This window comes from Globicephala melas, chromosome 9 (assembly GCF_963455315.2).
Source record: "Globicephala melas chromosome 9, mGloMel1.2, whole genome shotgun sequence".
NCBI lineage: Eukaryota > Metazoa > Chordata > Mammalia > Artiodactyla > Delphinidae > Globicephala > Globicephala melas.
In genome coordinates, this window is record NC_083322.1 from 75,750,207 (window position 1) to 75,758,895 (window position 8,689).

General features: G+C 40.5%; 1 pseudogene; it reads right to left on the reverse strand.

The window, feature by feature from the left end:
- Positions 1–576: 576 nt before the first annotated feature.
- Positions 577–8,015, reverse strand: LOC115853918 (heterogeneous nuclear ribonucleoprotein K pseudogene; annotated as a pseudogene).
- Between the last annotated feature and the right edge of the window lie 674 nt (positions 8,016–8,689).

Here is an 8,689-nt window from a genome sequence, read left to right on the forward strand (position 1 = left end):
GAGATGCATTTATTTATATCCAACAGAGGACTGAAAATTAAACTTAGTGTTTAGTGTGGGGACAGGTTGAGGGGAATTCAGCCATTTGAAAAATGACTGTCTTAAAAAACAAATGACCACCAAAAATAGATTCACTAAATTTATTTTGAAAATCTAAAACATTTCTTACAAAAGAGCGTTACATTGTGCACACTGCTCTGAATAGATGCCAGGGACATATGGACTATTGTTACTTTTCCTCCCTGTCTCTCCCCCTCACCCCAAAATGTTACAGTGACCACAAAGCAAAGAGTTCACAATAATTACATGGGGGGATTTTTTTTAAACCACCAACAGTGAACAAAAATGAAAAGTCACTCACTCTGCTGCTGTTTCAAAATTTCAAAGTTAGTTTTTGCACACCCCCCTAACCCCCCAACCCTGTTTGTAAGGAACTAAAACATTACATGTGGTGAACAGCAGAGATTTACTACACCTCAAATGCAGAACACCTGTGAAGCAGAGGAATCTTGCCTTTTTAAACAGAAGCAGATAAAAAAAAAAGTGATGCAGGAATCCTTCAGTTCCTCACTAGTCTTAGAAAAACTTTCCAGAATACTGCTTCACACTATAAAAAAGAAAAAAATATCTTGCATTAGAATCCTTCAACATCTGCATACTCCTTCACACTGTTCTGCAGCAAATACTATGCATTCTGTATCTGGTCCTGTGTTCCTGTAATCGTAATGATCCGATCTTTGGACCCTTCTAAAGGCTCATCAGTTTTGATCGAAGCTCCTGACTCATGACGGATTTGTTTAATCCGCTGACCACATTTGCCAACAATAGATCCAGCCAAATCTTTGGGAATAGTTACTTGTGTAGTAATAATAGGTCCACCAAGATCACCATATGAACCATGACCCCCAGCATAGGAATAATGATATCTAGAGCCACCCTGTGGTTGATAAGCCATCTGCCACTCTGATGGGCTCCATGTGTCTACTGCAGAGTCCCAGGTTTCATCAACACTGAAACCAACCATGCCATCATAACGGTCTCCAGGTTTCCCGCTTCTGTCATAGGCCATTAGATCTCCTCCTCTAGGTGGTGATGGAGGAAGAGGAAGATTCCGAGCTCTGCCACCCGGGTGAGGGGGGGAAGGATTGGCCTTAGCTGAAGCAAAGAGTACCCTGAAATCATAAAAGACATATAAATCTAAATACATTTGGTGGAGATTATTTTATTTTTTCAACTTTTAAAAAGTATGCACTATTTGATAGATATTTTAAAAGATGTAATTTATATGTAAGTTATAAAGCATAATAATAAAACAACAAAAATATATCCATTACCCAACTTAAAAATAATAGAACATAACTAATACCTTTGAGACCCCCATATATCCATCTCTGAACCTATCAAGCTCTCTCCCTTCCAAAGATAACCACTGTTCTGAATATTGTGTTTAAAATTTCCCTTACGGTTTTATTGCGAATGCAATAGGAAGAGCTAACAGTCTTTGGGACCTTGGTCTTTGTAAGACACTATTCTAAATTTGTTACATATTTTAACTCTAGTCCTCACAACAACCATAAAAGGTAAATATTGTTTCATCCCCATTCAGCAGATGGGGAAACTGAGGCACAAAGAGGTTAAGAGACTTGCTCAAAGTCACACAGCTAGTAAGTGGCAGACTCTGGTTTCAAACCCAGGCAGTCCGCTCTAGCTTCTGTACCCTTAACTACCTGCTGCACCTGTTCTTTTTTTTTTTTAATAAATAAAATAAATAAATAACCGATTAATGCCATCATGACATGAAGGAATTTTATTCTAGAAAAACTTTTAATTCATTTCTCAAGTTTACAAAAGACTGATTTCTTTCCTCCTACATTTCAAGCAAAACAACCTATTTTCATAATACAAGTAGCAGCTTAAAAAAAAAAACTGTGTAAGAAGTTGTTTACTTTGCAAGAAAATGAGACCTAAAAATCAGAATTTCCCCTGTAATTTGGAAATGTTTGGTAACAATCTCAGAATATTCTTGGTTTTAAGAACTTAGCTACCGAAGTTTTTGTTTTTATCCAACAGAAAAGAACTCACATTCAGCTGTTATGATTCCTTTCCTAACTAATCAAAATTAAAACATGTATCTATTTCTAAATCATAAAGTAAAATATATCTTAATCACACTGAGGAGACGGAGTAGAGTATACACTTTGGAATTAATCCTCCCAAGTATTTATACACAGGTCCTGTGGACCATTGGTTGAGGGCTGGCTGCTGGAGGGTGTTAATTCCCTGGCACTTCTGGCCTGCCTCGTGTGCAGGCAGAGTGGGCTTTGCAAACAAAGGAACCCCTCTGGCAAAGGGTTGAAATTACTGACAGTTAGGGGTTGGACTGGCCTGTGCTGAAATGATAAGGCCTAAGGGTTTATGAGCAGGGCGCTTCCAGTGTGTTACATACTCATGAGCATTCTGCAACATACTTTTTTTGGTTACTGTTCACCATTATGGTTGTGAGCTTCATCCATATTGGCATGTTGATACATGTATATAACTGCGGTTCACTCACTTTGAGTGCTATATTCCATTGTATAGATCTGGTCCGCTGACCTATCCATTCTTTTGTTAATGGACGTTTGGGCTGTTTCCACTCTTTTGTTATCATAAATAATGTTACCTTGAAACTTGCAAGTCTCTTGCTGCATTTGTGTAAGAGCTACTTCTACACACCTAGGGTTAGAATTATTGGGGTGAGAAGTATTGGCACCTGCATCTTTATGACCTAATGAGTATAGCAGCTCTTCTGGTAGAAGTACCAGCAGCAGAGATGTAGATGTCCTAAAGTTTTATATCTTTGCTTAAAAATGATATTGTCGGACTTCCGCGGCGGTCCAGTGGTTAAGGCTCCACGCTTCCACTGCAGGGGGTGCAGGTTCGATCCCTGGTTGGGGAACTTAAGATCCTGCATGCTGTGTGGCACAGCCAAAAAAAAAAAGGTACTGTCACGCTTTTAATTTTTGCCAGTCTGGTTGGTATAAAATTATAAATAGTGAAATTTCTTCATCTTTTGAGGATCCATCTATCTAATTTTTTAAGTTAGAAGTCATGTGCATTCAAGTTCAGTATTTGTCACTTTAATTGTAATTTAAATTGCCTAAGAAGAAAGATTTGATAATAACATTGGAATTGTGACTATAAATGAATGATATTGTTTTGCTTGCATAACCTGTATGATGCTTAATTTTAACTGTCAACCTGACTGGGTCGTGGGGTGCCCAGATATTTGGCTAAACATTATTTCTGGGTGTGTCTGTGAGGGTACTTCCAGATGAAATTAGTATTTGAATCAGTGGAGTCAGTAAAGAAGATCGCCCTCTCCAGTGTGGGTGGGTATCATCCAATCTGTCGAGGGTCCAAATAGAACAAAAAGGTGGGGAAGGAAGAACTTGGCCCTTCCTGCTGATTACTTGAGCTGGGACGTCCACCTTCGTCTCCCTTCAGCATGCCTGGTGCTCAAGCCTTCAGATCTGGACTGGAATCTACATCATCAGCTCTCCTCGTTGTCAGATCTTTAGACCAGACCTAACCACACGACCAGCTTGCAGACGGCAGATTGTGGGATTTCTCAACCTCCAAAATTGCATGAGCCCATTCTTTATAATAAATCAATGTCTCTCTCTCTCTCTCCCCCCGATCCCCTATATATATATAAATTACTGGTTCTGTTTCTCTAGAGAACACTAAACTTCCCAACAGGTTCTAAAGTCAATTACAAAAGAAGACTTTCAAAAGTGTGAGTGAAGGTAGCAACTTGAATTAGGTGTAGCGTGTAAGGATAGCATTGTAGGAAGACACTAAAGTTCTCTGTGTCTATTAAAAATTCAGTGTCCTTATTTTATAGGAAAGTGTCATTCTCTACAGGCAATAGGTTTCCTTCTCTGTACTCCTACTTAATGGTTTTCCTATGACCCTCTTCACTTTGGAACAAGTGGTCCTTCTAGGGGACTTACTACAGGGGAAAGCTTTGCCAACCTTATTAAATTCTTGCAACATTTCTAGTGAAAGAGGAAGCAGTTCCCAGTAGAAGTGCCCAGTATTAGTTTCGTAGGACTGCTGTAACAAGTAACCACAAACTGGGTGGCTGACAACAACACACGTTTATTCTCTCCCAGCTCTGGAGTCGAGAAGTCCAAAATCAGGGTGTCAGCAGGGTTGTTTCCTTCTGGAGGCTCTGAGGGAGAATCTGTTCCATGCCTCTCTCCTAGCTGATGGTAGCTGCCAACATCCCTTGGCATCCAATGGCATCACTCCAACCTTGGGCTTTCTTCACATAGCCTTCATCTCTTACAAGGGCTCTTGTCATCGGATGTAGGGCCACGTTAATCCAGGATAATCTCATCTCAAGATTCTTACCTTATTTTACCTGCAAAGATCCTGTTTCCAAATAAGGTCACCGTCACAGGTGTTTGGTAAACATATCTTTTGGGAATCCACAATGCAACCCACTACAGGAGGGAACAGAAGACACTGTTGACAAGAGAAGCTAATTATATCAGATATTCAGAGGTTCTGCTCAGATCGCTCTTTTAGGGGATGGGGTTGAAAAATACCATGCTGGGTGTTATAGATGAGATTTCTTCCTTTGTGTATTCTGAGTGTTAATACCTTTTCCCTAAATAGAGGCTCAGTAACAGATGTCTGCTCTCACTGTAGGGAGTGTCAAGGAATCCAGCCAAGGGGAAGTGGTGCTAATATTTTCACGGGGGAGAATATAAATGACTCTCCAAGAAGGAAAAATGGGTGTGCTGTTGGATGGACATGTTGTACAAGAATTTCTTTACCTTGGTTGTTATTTATTTAATTTTTTCTTTTGGATCTTAATGTGTTTCTTTAAAAAAACAAAACAAAACAAAAAATTTCCCCGAAGTTCTTCCCTGTAAAATAAACCTATTCTGTAATGTTCTATTTATTTTATTTAACAAGTCAGAAGTAGACAAAAGGTTAAGTTTTTCATTTTTTTAAACTTTTCTGTATTTATGCAATTAAAGTTAATTTGATAAATTTCCCATTACTATTATTTTTTTTTTTCTGCGGTACGCGGGCCTCTCACTACTGCAGCCTCTCCCCTCGCGGAGCACAGGCTCCGGACGCACAGGCCCAGCGGCCATGGCCCACGGACCCAGCCGCTCCGTGGCACGTGGGATCCTCCCGGACCGGGGCACGAACCCGTGTCCCCTGCATCGGCAGGTGGACTCTCAACCACTGCACCACCAGTGAAGCCCTAAATTTCCCATTATTAACAGGAGACATCATAGATATTCTTTTAAGCGATACTATTTACTTCTTCAGATGTTTTTCACTATGAACCTGGATAGCTAAGCAATGAGATAGCTGGATTCCTGTCTAGTCTCTCTTAAAAAAATTAAAATGACATTATTCTAAGAAAAGAAGTGTGATTACTCCGTTGTTAGGTCTATTTAGAGAACAATTTAAGCCACATGGGAAGGGCACTCTCAAAAAGGCTAGCAGGTTAGGGCTTGAGCGTGTGCAATGCTGTGCTTACAGCCCTAAAAATATCTACTTGTCACAGAGAAAATACCTTTGTGAAAAAGGATCTTAACCCTGACACCCCCAAAAGACCAAAAGTATCCAATGTCACTATATAAAAAGCTAATACAACTACACTGCATCTGTGAACTACATTTATATTTTTCCTTCTTTCTCCTCTTTAACTTCAGGCCTTCCTCTCTTATGGCCAGAGTCACACGATGTTAGTGCCACAGATCTTTAAAAAGCGATCTGTCCCATCGTGCTCCTTTATAATGAGGAAATGACACCTGTAAGGTTAAATAAATAACTGAACGTGACACAATTAGTGACAAAGCCAGGGCATAGTACACACTTCTCCTCAAGCTAAATGCCTGAATTTTAAATAATTTACTCAAAATCATTATCAGGAATATTCTAAATCTTGAATGAAATGGTAACAAAAAATAACTGCCTAATGTCATTCCCATCATTTTTTCCTGAGCTTTCTTAAGAAATGTATTTTAGTTCAAAACCTAAAAAAATTTTTACCTTGTCCATGAAACTGTGCTTTCAAATTTCTAAATCATGAAATTGATTAGTTAAAAACAATACACACACACAATTTAAAACTCAGAAGTTACAATATTATAGGAACTTCAGTAAACTGTTTATCGGCTAAAAAATCTATTTGCTCCTATTCAAGAGGACTGGCTTAAATTAGTATATTTGTTTCTTTGTTCTAATTTCTCTGTGCAAATTTTGCACTTTCATATTGAGAACGGTGTTTCAGCTGTGGGCAATAGACCCTGTTTCAGATTTTATCCACTTCAGGAGCAGTGCTAAATCAATTATTAAAACACCTAAAAATGTCTTTTTATCATGTGTGACTCACTCCCGTGAATAGCACTTCGGAGTATAAAAATCAATTTCACCTACCATATCTCATTTAATTTTCACATCTTCTGGGGAAATTTATTTTCCTTAGTTTTTTTTGTTTTTAATTAATTAATTTATTTATTTATTGTTGCCCGCATTGGGTCTTTGTTGCTGTGCGTGGGCTTTCTCTAGTTGCGGACAGCGGGGGCTATTCTTCGATGCGGTGCACAGGCTTCTCATTGCGGTGGCTTCTCTTGTTGTGCAGCACCGGCTCTAGGCGCTCAGGCTTCAGGAGTTGTGGCTCGTGGGTTCTAGAGCGCAGGATCAGTAGTTGTGGCGCACGGGCTTAGTTGCTCCGCGGCATGTGGGATCTTCCCGGACCAGGGCTTGAACCCGTGTCCTCTGCAATAGCAGGCGGATTTCTAACCACTGCACCACGGGGGAAGTCCCTTCCTTGGTTTTTATTGGATATAAAACTGAGCCTCTGACAAAGCCACAGTTCTGTACTACACAGCAGTCTTATTTAAAAATAGGAAACTCCAAGTAAAGTGTGTGATTTAGTTAAGAGTATTATAGAAACGTTAATTTCTCAGGTTTGATAAATGTGCTGTAGTTGTGAAAGATGATAACATTGGGGAAAGCTGGGGGGAATGGTATGTACTAGAACTCTCTATGCTACCCCTAGAAGTTTTCTGTAAATCTATAAGCATTTCAAAATAGAAAAATATTTTCAAAATAGATCCTCCAGTTATTCTCACAGTTTGTTAGCATATAATCTTTCCTTTTACAGTTCAGGAATCTAGTGCCCAAGGGGACTTTTTTAAGCTCAGACCAGGCAAGTGACTCCCGATCACTGAGCTGGCTCTTTCATGACACCTGCCTGATTTGCAGGGGGTGTGTGGAAATCTCGTTCTTCTATTCAAAAAAATGTTAGCAATAAACCCACAGATTCTATCCACTCCTGGGAGCACATTCAGACTGAAAGTTGCAATCTGCTGCAATGCCTAAATTCGTTATATTTGTGAATCCATTTTCCTATCACATGACTGTTCAAACTATGTGTGCCTTGTTAAAATCCAGCCGAGTAAATTTAAGGCTCAAATTGGCTTTATTCAGTGATTCATGAATCGGGCATCCTCCCAGGTAGCAACAGAAAGGAATATCACCAAGTTGTAGAAGAGGAAAGGTTTTTCAAGGTGGAGGAAAAAGGAAATTATTAGCAAGGAATGTGTTGTTTCGGGCAAGGTCGTCTTCCTAAGGGGAAGCCAAGGGCCTCTGGGGGGATTACCTCACCAGTGCTTACCAGGGCATTCCAGGTGGACTTGCTAAAGGCTACACTCCTGGGGGTCAAAACTGCAATTAGGTTAGGTATCAAGTCTTGGTTTGTTACGTGGCGTTTAGTACAGGTGACTCCACTAGGGGCCTGTTGTCTCCTGTTTAACCTGAAAAGGCCCCCAGAAGTTATTTCCGTCTGGTCCGCCTTGTTGTAGGAAGACACTTTCTCCCTCCTTGTTGTTCTTTTTTTGCTCTTCTTTGGTACTGCAGCCTTTATTCCATCTTGATTTGTTTTACCCCCTTCCCTTACCTTTTTTCTGGAGTCGGCTGAATGAGGCTGTGACGGTCATACTCAGAGCAGAGTTTCGAAGATGTGTGCTTCTCCCATGCCCTGCCCTTAAAGGGACATCCAGTCCCACCAGAGTCAGGCACGGATTCCCTGCTTCATCCTCCTCTGGTCCCTGAGCCCTGGGAACAGGGAGAAACACATCTCTTCAAAATGCTGCTGGGCGACCCTTCCTCCGTCCGGCTCTCGAAATCATTCTATATACCATAAAGATGGCCTGGGGGTAATTACTTCATTCGTGCTGTAACCCACCTTGCTGACAGGTACTGGATTCTGAGTTTTTCCTACTTCTCACTTCCTGGACTGACTTTGGACACTGCTTCTCGCCTCATCCTTTCCTGACCTCTATGTAGTTTCAGTTTCTGAAAACCGTTGCCCTTGGCTATGAAGGAGCAGATGATGCCCCTGCTTCTACTGAGCATATATTAAGGGAAGAAAGGAAAAAGGGAAACCAGAAAGAAGCACAAATGCATTATTTCCAGTGTTCCTATCTTCTCCAAAAGCCTGGAACTTCACGACCATTCAGGAAACCGGAGAAAGCTGAATTTTAAAAAACTGTTTTTATGTTTTCCATGTTCCTTGCCAGTCTTGGTTCACATCCAAAGATATTTTACACAATTAGCGTTGACCCTTGAACAATTCAAGGGTTAGGGGTGCCACGCCTCTGTGCAGTGGAAA